The following is a 12049-nucleotide window of genomic DNA, read 5'->3' as shown; positions in this document are numbered from 1 at the left end:
TTTCCTTAAGTGAATTATCTGTCTATATTTTATAATATAATGCAAGAAAATCATGTATAAAGTTATGTCTACGTTAGACATTGTCTTACATTCGCTTAACATTCTCTTTGCCTAATGTTCTGGCTATGTTATTTCCAGTAACACTGATAGCTGGTATTTTTACCATTATCAAAAGGATAGCACAAAAAACATATTTATAGATTGTTAGGTGAACATTTTTTTCTTAAACATTTAAGGTGGGCATGCGTCAAACGGTTTTGAAATCTTAATGCTTATTATTTGTTTCAGAACATTCAGAGAACAATAAAAATAATGTTTTCATTATGTTTGCAAAATGATAAAATGGAACATTCCCTTAATGTTTTCTCTATTAATGCAAAGTCATGGAAGTAATGCAAGCATATGGAGTGCGTCGGAAATGGAACAGGGCATCAATTTACTATCGGTGTCTCGTCATGCCAGGCCGAATCCAGTGTACACAGTTTATATCACTAATTATAATGGGTTCTCTTTGATTCTGTTGGGTGTTCAGTTCATGTCTTACAGTACATATGGTATGACAGCCAAAACTTTTTTTTTTGCTTATTTTAATATTGTAGGGTCTTCAACAGACTGTCTAATCTAATGCAGTGACATTCTGATTTTTTAAGAGTTAGTTTACCCAATAATATAAAATCTGTCGTCATTTACTCACCCTTATGTTGTTCTGAATTTGCATTTGCATGTTTCTTTTGTGGAACACAAAATAACATATTTTGAAAATGTTGGTAATCAAAAAGTTTGGGTTACAGTTGACTTTCATTAAAAACATTTCTCAAGATATATTTAATTTTCTTTAAAGGAAAGAAAGTCGTACAAGTTTGGAACGACAGTGTGGGTAAATGATGAAAGAATTTTCATTTTTGGATAACTCCTTTCAGTTGTGGCTTAGGTGTCCAAATACATTTTGGGGCTGCGTATTTAGAAATATGAGCTTTCAAAAATCAAATGTAAAACAAAAGAAAGCACATACAGATGCACATTTACTAGTTAAACATTTAAAGAGAGCACTCCCTCTCCACTCATCTGTCTTCTGTGATGTATGGAGCTCTGGCTCCTCTGTGCAGTGTTCTGGGGACAAAGACACTAAGCAGGCTGCTGTGGTTTAGTGAAGTCAGGCCCCCTGACAGACCGAATCTAACTGTGACTAATAATAAATACAGTTCAGTGATGCTCAGTGTGACAGAGAGGATGAAGCTTGAGTATTATTGATAAATAAGCAGTGAGTGCGGCTCAGTTTGATACAGTGAGACCTGCAGCTAACAGCTGTGTCCTGCTCCCTAAGGGGCAAAACAACCAGTTTATCCTGTGGATTTCGTGTACAGAGACACTGACAGACTCGTACTGCAGTGTTCCAGTGTTTGAAGCTGCTGATGTCAGAGATCAAAGACTCCCTCTTCAAACACACACACATATTCTCGCATCCCGCTGCTCTTGGATCCTCTGAGTCCCATCATAAGTGACTCTGATGGCATCTGGTCTGTTGTTCTGTTCCCAGAGGCTCTCTCTGTGTTTTCTGCTTTCTGTTTCCTTGTGCTGATTAATTCCAGTGATCTGCGAATGAGACTCGGTCTTTCCTCTGTTCTCCTTCTAAACATTAGGCCTGCTTCAGTGCATCAGCACACCGAGGAGACCTTTCAGCAGGCGGACGAAGATTAATGCATGTGTGTGTTTCTGGAGAGTGCAAAAGAAACAGCAGTGTAATATATGTGTAAGTGTGTGTTTCAGGATGAATGCATGCATATATATCCCATTTCGAAAAAAAAAAAAAGAAAGATTAGAAAAAAGAATGAAAGATTAGAAAAAATGTGAGATTTAAAAAAAAAAGTGGACTAGGTAAAAAGGGGGAAAAAACAAATATCTGGTATTTAAATATAATTTAATTTAATTTAAAACACTAAAATTGTATTAAGTTCTAGGTAATTTTGCTGAAAATTTACTCTCAGGCCATCCAAGATGTAGATAAGTTTGTTTAATCAGCACAAATTTGGAGAAATTTAGCATTACATTGATTGCTCACCAATGGATCCTTTGCAGTGAATGGGTGCCGTCAGAACAAGAGTTCAAACAGCTGATAAAAACATCACAATAATCCTCAAGTAATCCAAACAACTTCAGTTAGTCAGTGTCTTGTGAAGTGGAAACATGCGTGTTTGTTAGAAACAAATCCATTATTAAGGCATTTTAACTTTAAACTGTCGCTTCTGACCAAAATACAAATCCATAATAATGGCTCCACCAGTGAAATATTCCATCCCCTGTTGTCTTCTTACATCAAAATACACTGAAATATTTGTTCAGAACATTTCAGAACTGTTTTTGCTTGTAAACGGTGCTTGATCTGTGCATATTTCTCTACTGATTCAGACGTGACAACTTTTCCCTGGAGAAAGCATTATTTTAGAGGACTTTTATTTTAGCTGAAAGCATTGAAGTTAAAAATTACTTGATGGATTTGTTATTTATTACAAACACACAGCTTTTTTGAACTGGAGTCATGTGGACTTGTGGATTACTGTGATGTTTTTTTTTCAGCTGTTTGGACTCTCATTCTGACAGCACCCATTCACTGCAGAGGATCCACTGGTGAGCAAGTGATGTAATTCAAAATTTCTCCAAATCTGTTCTGATGAAGAGACAAACGAATCTACATCTTGAATGACTTGAGGGTGAGTAAATTTCTTTTTCAAAATGTGATTGTCTTGCATCATATAAATAACTCCAAGGCCACATCTTTAAACCGCATAAAGTCCACATTGCATTCTTGTCAAAAAACACTTACAGCAAATGGCAGTTTGATTGACATTTGAAGTGACCAATAACAGTTAATTTTGTTTTGTATTTAATTTCAATTAAGTTCAAGTTTATTTGTATAGCGCTTTTCACAGATCGTTGCAAAGCAACTTTACAGCAAATTAAGTTTCTACAATATTTAGTGGAATTTACCAATTGAATGCATATGAACTGCACCACAATGTTATTAATGGAAAATTCTAAATTTTCTTTGAGACTCGATTTTCTGAGGTTGGACGCATGTCAATGGATGCAACATCTGTAGCTACTACAGTTGTCGGTTACTATTCATTACTATTTATTTTATTTACAATAAAACTAGCTAAATTGCATGTACTAAATACAATAGTATTGCACAATTATGATAGAGTACATAATTCAGTTTACAGCACCTAAATAAAATAAAAGCATAAAAACATAAATAAAAGCATAAAAGAGCAAAACACACTGAATGTGCATTCTTTATTCATCATTTTTGTAGAAAAAAAACTTTTTTGTTTAATGAATTAAATTTTTGTAGAAAAAATGTAAATGAATTTTTATAGAAAAACATCTTGAGCTGACTATTGTAATTTGAATGCAACAAACAATAACTTTAATAAATAAATAAAATAACCCTTGTCTCTGCCAATGTTTGTTGTAACATTGGTACTTTATGAGACTTTGTTCAAAACTATCAGTCAATTAAGCATTCAATTTGGCCAAATTCAGGCAAGTGTGTTAATTTTAACTAGCTGACTGAAAAGAGATTGAACCCCCCCCCCCGCACAGCTCACTTTTCTGTGGCACACGTTTAATTTCTCTGGGATCGTTGTGTGCATCTTATCTGTGTGAGGGGGAAGCGCGCGTGTGTCCGTATGCATCTGTAGGATATGGAGTACTCCTCTCCAAGCTGATTTGAGCTTTAGAGCTCCTATCACTCAGCGACAGGTCCACTTTAACCCTCTCTTTTATTAATGGCCACCCAACACTGAGCTGCAATAAGGACATGAGAAACGGCAGAGAGGGGTAATTTGTCGTGAACACGGCCAAAGGTCGAGGAGTTCAGACGGAAGAATCTTCTGGGTGCTTCGGAGAGAGATGGTGGACGAGAGAAGGACATGGGGCCAAACCAAACATGCTCGGCTGTCTCTAACTCTCTCATTCTGCTCGAGATGGATCTGGCTTACGGCCAGGACACATTAAGAGAGATGATGACAGACAGAGATAAATAACCGGAACATTAATCATAGAAGGAGAGAAAGGCCAAACGAGTCAGTAGAGAAAGGAAAGTAAGAAAAGGTGTGAATGAGGCAGATGACAGGGAATCCTTCTACAGAATGATGGAGATCTGCTCCATCCAAGACAACAGAAGCTGAAACAACAACAAAAGAGTTATTTTTAAGGCAATATCTGACAGTTTTGAACACTAAACAGTTCACATTGTAACGCAAGGAATTCGAGGTAGTGCAACGAAACTCAACAGAGAAACACAAGACCACCCACAGCTGGTGTTTGAGAGCATTTCCTCAAACCTGCTACCAATTTTGCTCCTAATCTGCAGCCCTGACCACCTCTGGCTTTTCTGATGGTGTAATTCATGATTTCAGTGGAACGTGGATTCTGTCTGGCAGGACGCAGCGGCTCACAGTGTGATAAGCCGCACGCATTGAGCTGCTCTCAGATATTGCTTCTTTTCAGAGACTTTGTGGTTTTCAGAGGAGCCTGTTGGTCTATGAGTCTATTTCATGGAGTTATTTTGAGATACTAAACTAGAAACTTTGGTTACAAACTGTTTTCCACAAAAAGGGGAATCCTGGCCACATTGACGACTGTGAATGCACAAATCTTACCTGTACAAAAATAAATAATTCATGAATCATTTGCTGTTTCTGGGTTGGCTGCACCTTCTGCATTGTGTTGGTGCAGTTTAGAAGTAAAATACGACAATAATTGCAAATACATATGGGTGTCTCTCTCTGTCTTTCTCTCTTTCTATACTATATTTTACCCATCATATGCAATGTGTGTGTGTATGTGTGTGTATGTATATAGCATAATGTGTAAGTTACCTTTAAAGGGGTCATATGATGCTTTTTTTAAAATCATTATTTGGTGTATTTGGTGTAACAGAATATGTTGACATGCTTTAATGTTCAAAAAACACATTATTTTTCAAATACCGTACATTATTGTAGGTCCTCTATGCCCCGCCTCTCTCAAACGCTTCGTTTTCTACAAAGTCCCTCCTTCCGACAAGCGCAGTCTGCTCTGATTGGCCAGCTGACCCAGTGCATTGTGATTGGCCGAACACCACAAGCACTCGTCGGAAATGTAACGCACCTTACCATAATCGCGAGCTTCATCTTTCAAAATAAATGTAAAGACAGAGCCCGAAAGGGGAACAGAGTCGCGTGACAGACACAGTGATGAAGCTGGTATGTGTTTGCAGTACACAAGCCACGGTTAAGACAGCTGACTCCACTGTGATGTGACCCCGTCTCTCTCTCTCTCTCTCTCGCTCTCTCTCGCTCTTGCGCTCGCTCTCTCGCTCTCTCTGTCTCTCTCGCTCTCTTGCGCTCTCTCGCTCGCGCACACACACACACGATGTGCAAAACTCCGCATTTGAACAGTCAATAGCAAATACTTAAACTAATAACAAAACAGTAGCTGATTCAGAAGCGCCAGATTGTCATAGCAAAGTCAGAATTACCTCCTCTCCTAGGTTCACGAAACGGTCGTCCATAAAATGCATTGCTGTTCTGTTGTAAGTAATCTTAAAGATTCCTAAATGCATCTACTTTCGGAAAGCCAAATAAAGTGCTTTTGCTTTCGCCTAGAAACACAGCGTCTCCCTGACATGGCTGCTTCAACACTAACTGCGGTTACTGAAACCACGCCTTCTTTCTTTGAGTGAACATTTGGGCGGCATTATGCTAATATTTCCACATAGTGAGGTAGATATGTGGGGGTGTGTTAGAACGAGCCGTTCTGCGTGGCAGAGTCTTAACTTTGATAAAGAATATCTCTTTGGTTTTGAGACTTTAGTCTTTGCAACTTCAGGGATCTTATCTATTCACAATCAGCTTGTAACACTCCAAAGAGAAAGGAAAACTTGAAATTGCATCATATGACCCCTTTAAAAAAACTCTTAGTACACAGTGGAATTGTGATCATTGTGGTGGAAGTGACAGCACAACTGAGATACAATTACCATAACATAAAGTATACATTAATATGCGATCTTCACTGTGAATATTGAATGATTTATGTTAATTTCATATTTTTATTTTCATATTTTTAGATTTTATAGTCTAAGTCATTAGACTATAATTACATTAAATTCTTTAGTCTAAATAAGATTCTATAGTCTAAATTAATCATTAGAAAATAAAATAAATTATGAAGTCATGATAAAAAGTTTCAAAGACTGTTTTAATGTGACTTTATCAAACAAATACATATTCTAAAACGTATTTATTTTTAAACGCAAATCTGTGAATTTCAATAAAAGTTCTCAAAGTTCTCTTTCCTGTGTAGGGTACGTGGGACTCATCTCAGGTCTGCTTTCATGTGTTGTGCTTTAAATCTTTGCAATAGGCAGCATTCCATTAGGCATTTCATCACCGTCTGTAATTATCCCATGTCAGAGCTCATTCCCACAGCAGCTGCGGCCATGTCCAGGATCCTGCTTGGGTTTGAAGTGCCTCTGTTTTATGGCCTATCGAGAGACGGTTTGCATCGCCACGCACAGGATGAGTAAAGTTCGCTGCAGTCTCACTGAATGCCTTCAGGAGCATGTCATCTGCCACTTTGACCCAAAATGCCACAGCCACTCTAGCAGTGAGGTAGGAAAGTGACAAGGTATATGAACCTTGGGGGAACTGCAGTCCATTTTTGTGATGGAAAAATCACGTTATAATGTGTTCAGCCTTGAGCTTACAGCCCAGTCACAGCTGTGATATTTGGAAAAACAGCACGTTTATTATATTGCATTTATGAAACAATTTAATAAATAATAATTAGAATATTTAGTAATGTAATGCCACTTACATTGTTTTTGCTGTGCTAACAAAAACTACATCTTTTTTTTTTAAGTAAATATGCAACAAAAAGTTTAAATATTTATTTTTTGGTAAACTAAATAGCAAGGTGCCTGTAATTACCTTGCTAACTTGACCTGTATGAATCCTGGGCCACCCCATAGAGAAATCCTATGTATTTGTCTATTCCAAGACCCACGAATACACAAAAGTTTTCTCCCTTTAAATTTTTGTATATTTGCATTACATAAATTTGGTTTCGGCAGCCTGCCCATGCGTTGACTGGGCCACCCTGAAAAGCCTTGAGGCTCCCTACAATATGACCAGTCCATCCCTTTTCTTATCTACAAACATCTTGGTCATGCACTCAACCAAAACCACATAGAGAATCTGAAATTCATTCTTTCATTCTCATGTACTGCTCGAACCATTCTCAGAGTGAGATTTAAAACTTAAGTTGTGCTTGTTTTGGAGGCTTCATATGTTTTTACTCTCACAAGCACTTGGACAGAAAACACCCCGCCTGCCTTGCACATTTCTATCTTCAGCAATGTTCAGCATTTGTAAATCATGACAAAATGGAGCCCCAGAGTTTACATTAATGGCTCGGACCTCACTTTAGAGCACTTGATCGAGCGATATTAAGAGTTTCCTGTAAAATGATGTTTGGATCCTTGACAATTTTTTTTTTCCACACACTCTCAGCTCAGAGGTCTGTGTGACAGTTCATCTCTACTGTACCATGCTGGATCATAATGATCTCCCAGCTGTTGATGAGAGGTTTGGATACCGATAAGCATTCATTTAGAAAGTAGGGTCTCTCAGTGGTCATATATAATCCATGATTATTCATGATTTGCTACATTTTTTATTAGATTGAATTTGAATCGATTGAATTTCTGCTGTGAGTCCATTATTGACTCACATAACTTCCACTTTATTTAATCTAGGTTGTAGCGATTCTAAGGTCAGGTTAGTTGCAAATTCAGAATCAGAACCCATAATTTAGCTTCTGATTTTCAAGATGATCTGTTAAGACAACAAATACGGATTAGCGCAGCGAATCTCAACATATCATGCAAAAGTCAAATAGATGACATTATTCAGGAGCTGTATTTTAAAAATGTTGTGTAATTTCAGCTTCACCCCCAAAGGGAGCATTTGAACCTTACATTGTTCTTTTGTCAAGAATCTCTTGGATTTACCAGTCTGGTCAGCATATAAATCCACGCTCAGGCCCCAGGAAACCATCCAAAATGCACTACTAGTGCAATCTGTGAAATGTCTTGAGTTATCAGTTTAAGTTTGGCTTCAGGAAATCTACACATTTCCCATGAAGAGATTTACACCTCAGGAATCATTTCCATGTGTGAATAATGTGATCAAATAATGCTGAAAAATGCTGAAATGTTTTCCTTATACTGCTACATACCAAAATATTTCTCCAAACCCGGAGAAAAACTCTTATTGTTTTGAAGAGTGTGTCAAACCATAGGGCTCCACCTCGGGGGAAAGACTTTAGCATACGTCTGTACACACAGAACCCATGGGCAGGTCACTGCTCCAGAAGACCAAGCAATCAATCAAATTACCTGCTAAAATAAAGAATAATAAATAATTTGAAAATATGTTTTTGTTCACTGCTCACTCAGCTTCTGTGCCAGCAGATCTGTATTCGTTCCATAGAAAGTGTTTTCTCTCAAGCTTTGAAAGCTCTTATGCAGTCACTCGGAGGAATGGTTCAGGCTGAGCTGAAAACACAAAGGTCACAGGTTTGATCTGAGGTAGGGGTGACCGAGAAAGTGGGGAATTACCAGAGTCACAGGCCCTCTGTTATCATTGTGCCCTTTAGCAAAACACTTCTCTGGGTCTCAAGCAGCCTACTGCTGCATTTTTGACGTTGTTTTTCAGGACACCCATTTATGATGATGTATGAAACATTTAGGAACCTAATAACCTTTTTAGTTGACAAAAAATGTAAAAATAAAGCGTTATGTTCAAATGTTTCCAACATGTCATCCAAACACCTCATATGTTATAGATCCTATAGCCAGTTATTTATTTATTTATTTAGCATATACAATGTTAGTAAAATAAATGTTAATAAAAAAAACGGTGACAAAAAAAATTAATTTTCCTTTTCAGTCTGCTTCAGCTTTCTAACAGCATTTGTCAATGTTAAAGTGATTGGCCAATCAAATAAAACAAGGCGTAGCCTAAAGCGTCAAAACTTAAAGGGGTGGTTCATTGCGATTTCACTTTTTTAACTTTAGTTAGTGTCTAATGTTGCTGTTTGAGCATAAACAATATCTGCAAAGTTACAAAGCTGAAAGTTCAATGCAAACGGAGATATCGTCTTTTAAAATTCTGGCAGTTTAATGCCTACAAAAACGACTGGTAGGGACTACAACGAGCTACTTCCCGGGTTCGTGACATCACAAACCCAGATTAACCCCGCCCTCAGGAAAAGGCAGCAAAGGGGGCGAGGCCTGCTCTGCTTTAGAGAAGAGGAAGAGAAAACTAGAGGTGCACGTAAAAATCTATTCATATATGAATCGCGATTCTGTCTTCTAACAATTCTAATGGATTGATTCACAAGTTTCAAAATAAATGTTCTAAAGCAGCGGTTCTTAATACTGTTCCTCGCGTCCCCCTGCTCTGCACACGCTCTGCATCTCGCTCTCTCTCTCATTCAGCTCAGCTCCAGGCCGCTGCTCTGCACACGCTCTGCTCTCTCTCTCTCTCTCGCTCTCATTCAGCTCAGCTCCGACAATGACCTGTTCCAATTATACTCTTATTTTCACATAGCTATGAGAAGCGTTAAACATGGACGCGCATGTGGTTGCTGTACTGTATTAAAGCTTTAATCAGAATAAAACTGTATATTAAAAGCTAACATAAGCAGTAGCATTTACAAATAACAGCGTATCTAAAAGTATGAGACAACAAACACAAAACATAGGCCTACCATTAAAAGCCACGCTTGCACAGGTTCTGCACGATCCTCTTCAATAGCTTCATAAAAGAAGGAAATGATCAGCCCATTTCTCAGAGAAGGGACAGAGCGGTGTGAAATAAAGGTAAATTATGTGAAAAATAATGCGTTTTTTTAAAAACGAAGCATTAACACATGTTAGACTGCACCCCATAAACACAATCAAGCCTAGAAAAAACCCAGTGAACCACCCCTTTAAACGGAAGCGTCACGCCGGGTGTTTGTTCGGCTTCTTATGAACGATAGGTAGATGTAAGTAGCTAAACATTTCATATTTTACAAATGTTTACTATAAAAATGTCAAAGGACTGACAGTATTATGATCTGATACAAACCACTCGACTCTTTTTCAAATTTCAAATTGAAAATGTACATTTTTACACATCTAAGTAATTTCTAATTGAATGCGACGAGACAAGAAACATTAACGGAAGCGTTTTCGACGTGAATGTGTGCATGTTTTAATATTATTTGCAAATAGTACGAATTAAATTCCATTTATTACATTAAATCTTTTTCGTATTATTATTTAATTCATTTAAATAAAAATGACCCCCTCTCACAGTAACGGTCTGGTTCATTTTGAATCGGACATGACCGAAAATCAAGGTTCAGTGAGTCAATTGTGAGTTTTGTATGGCACTGAGTGATTCTGATTCAAACTGCCAACAGACCGTACGTGGGTTCGAGGCTATTTCATGAATATTTTAAACTGACCCATAAAAAGAACTGGTTCATAAGAGTCAGAGGATGAAGAATCGGACCTCATGGCTGTCTCATGGCGTTTTAATTACATTTCTGATTGTTAACCAATATCAAGCGTATGTTCTGTAATGCATATTATATATAGTTATGTTTATGTTTTAATGAACGTTCTTATATAATCAAATCACATACAATTGTTTTGAACGTTTTAGACATTCTGGTGCCATCAGCTTGGCAGTGCTTTCAGTTGCTCAACAACTCACGAGGCTGGAAACTCTCTTTACTGTGAAAAATAACATGCATTCGTTTCTCCCTTCCTTCCCTCTATAACAGAAAACAAACACGCAGGATAATAAACGAGAGAGGAGTTCTGTGTTTAAGTTGGACGGGATGTCTAGCACAAATGGTGGGAAAGGATGCTGGCTGCAGGTTTGTACTCGGAGCAGAGCTGAGGTGAGCAAAGCAGCACAACCGGAGAAATGCTTTACCTAAAGCCAAACCACGAGATAAGATACAAGGGCTTTGCCATGAATTTCTATATACCTTTGGGTGTTTGTTGAGAGATATTTTGTCTTCAGGAGGAGGAAAAACAGGACGAAATAGAAAAAAATAAGGAGGTGAAACAACTTAATGTGATTGTAATCAAAGCATCACTTTGTTTAGCAGCTTGGCATTCTGTCGCTGATGTGGCACCACTTCGAAATGCATCATTAAAGCCATTAACTTTCATAATTTCCCCAATTTTCTTTATTTCAAATATAAACAGTCTCCAGCTTCTACAGCCAAGAGCTCCAAGACCTCCTGTTTCACAGGGAGCTATCAGATGAATGCTGGGATATCTTAGGGGCTTTCTGGCTGATCGGAACATACTCTAAATGATCCTGAAAAAGTCCTAATGGCAAACACAGGTGGGAAAAGCATTACAAGCCCATCAGAGCTGCTACCATTCTCACAAAGACAGCTAATGCTAAGAAAAAACATTCAAGGCAATCATGATGAAGTGGGAGAGAGACGCAGTGTGAGAGGAGTGTGTACTTTCTTTGTGAAAGCAAGTAGTTGAATTGCACTTTAACAACTCCTAGAACGGTTAATTAGATGGTAAGTGAACTATGAAAGCAAAGTGGGCTATTGCTCTAATTCCAAAATCGTTCTGCTAATGAGCCTCGCAAAAACAACCATCAGACTATTTTTAAATTACGTGAACCTGGTTGAGCTGTAGTTAAAATCTGAACAATGTCATTTGTACAGCGTGATATTTATTTATTAGACCAGGAAAGCTCCCCCAAGCATTTCCTTTTTCAAAGAAAAAAAAAACACAAAATCAAAAGGTATTGCAAGATTAGTGATAAACACCCAGAATTTAGAATGTTTAACAGTTTATAATTAGCAGTACCACACATATAGTTAGATAAATCAGAAATACTGTCAAAATGCATAAGTATTCAGATATTTACTTTGAAACTGCCTTTCTCACACAGAACAACCTCCTCGACAC

At 37.7% G+C, this 12049-nt stretch overlaps 1 long non-coding RNA gene across 1 annotated transcript in view; it reads right to left on the bottom strand.

Annotated features, from left to right (window-relative positions):
• Positions 1-1701: 1701 nt before the first annotated feature.
• The window catches only part of LOC107668818 (uncharacterized), a 16556-nt gene continuing 6208 nt past the window's right edge, over positions 1702-12049 (bottom strand). The window contains exons 2-3 of the long non-coding RNA XR_001631927.1: positions 5292-5295; positions 1702-1713 (exon numbers count right to left, since the gene is read on the bottom strand). This is a non-coding gene — a long non-coding RNA (uncharacterized LOC107668818). The remainder of the gene's footprint in view (positions 1714-5291; positions 5296-12049) is intronic.

The sequence above is a fragment of the Sinocyclocheilus anshuiensis genome, unplaced genomic scaffold (genome assembly GCF_001515605.1).
Source record: "Sinocyclocheilus anshuiensis isolate Anshui unplaced genomic scaffold, SAMN03320099.WGS_v1.1 scaffold72, whole genome shotgun sequence".
NCBI classification, from domain to species: Eukaryota; Metazoa; Chordata; class Actinopteri; order Cypriniformes; family Cyprinidae; genus Sinocyclocheilus; species Sinocyclocheilus anshuiensis.
The sequence above is the reverse complement of the archived record's forward strand: the minus strand, read 5'-3'. Positions and strand labels throughout refer to the sequence as shown.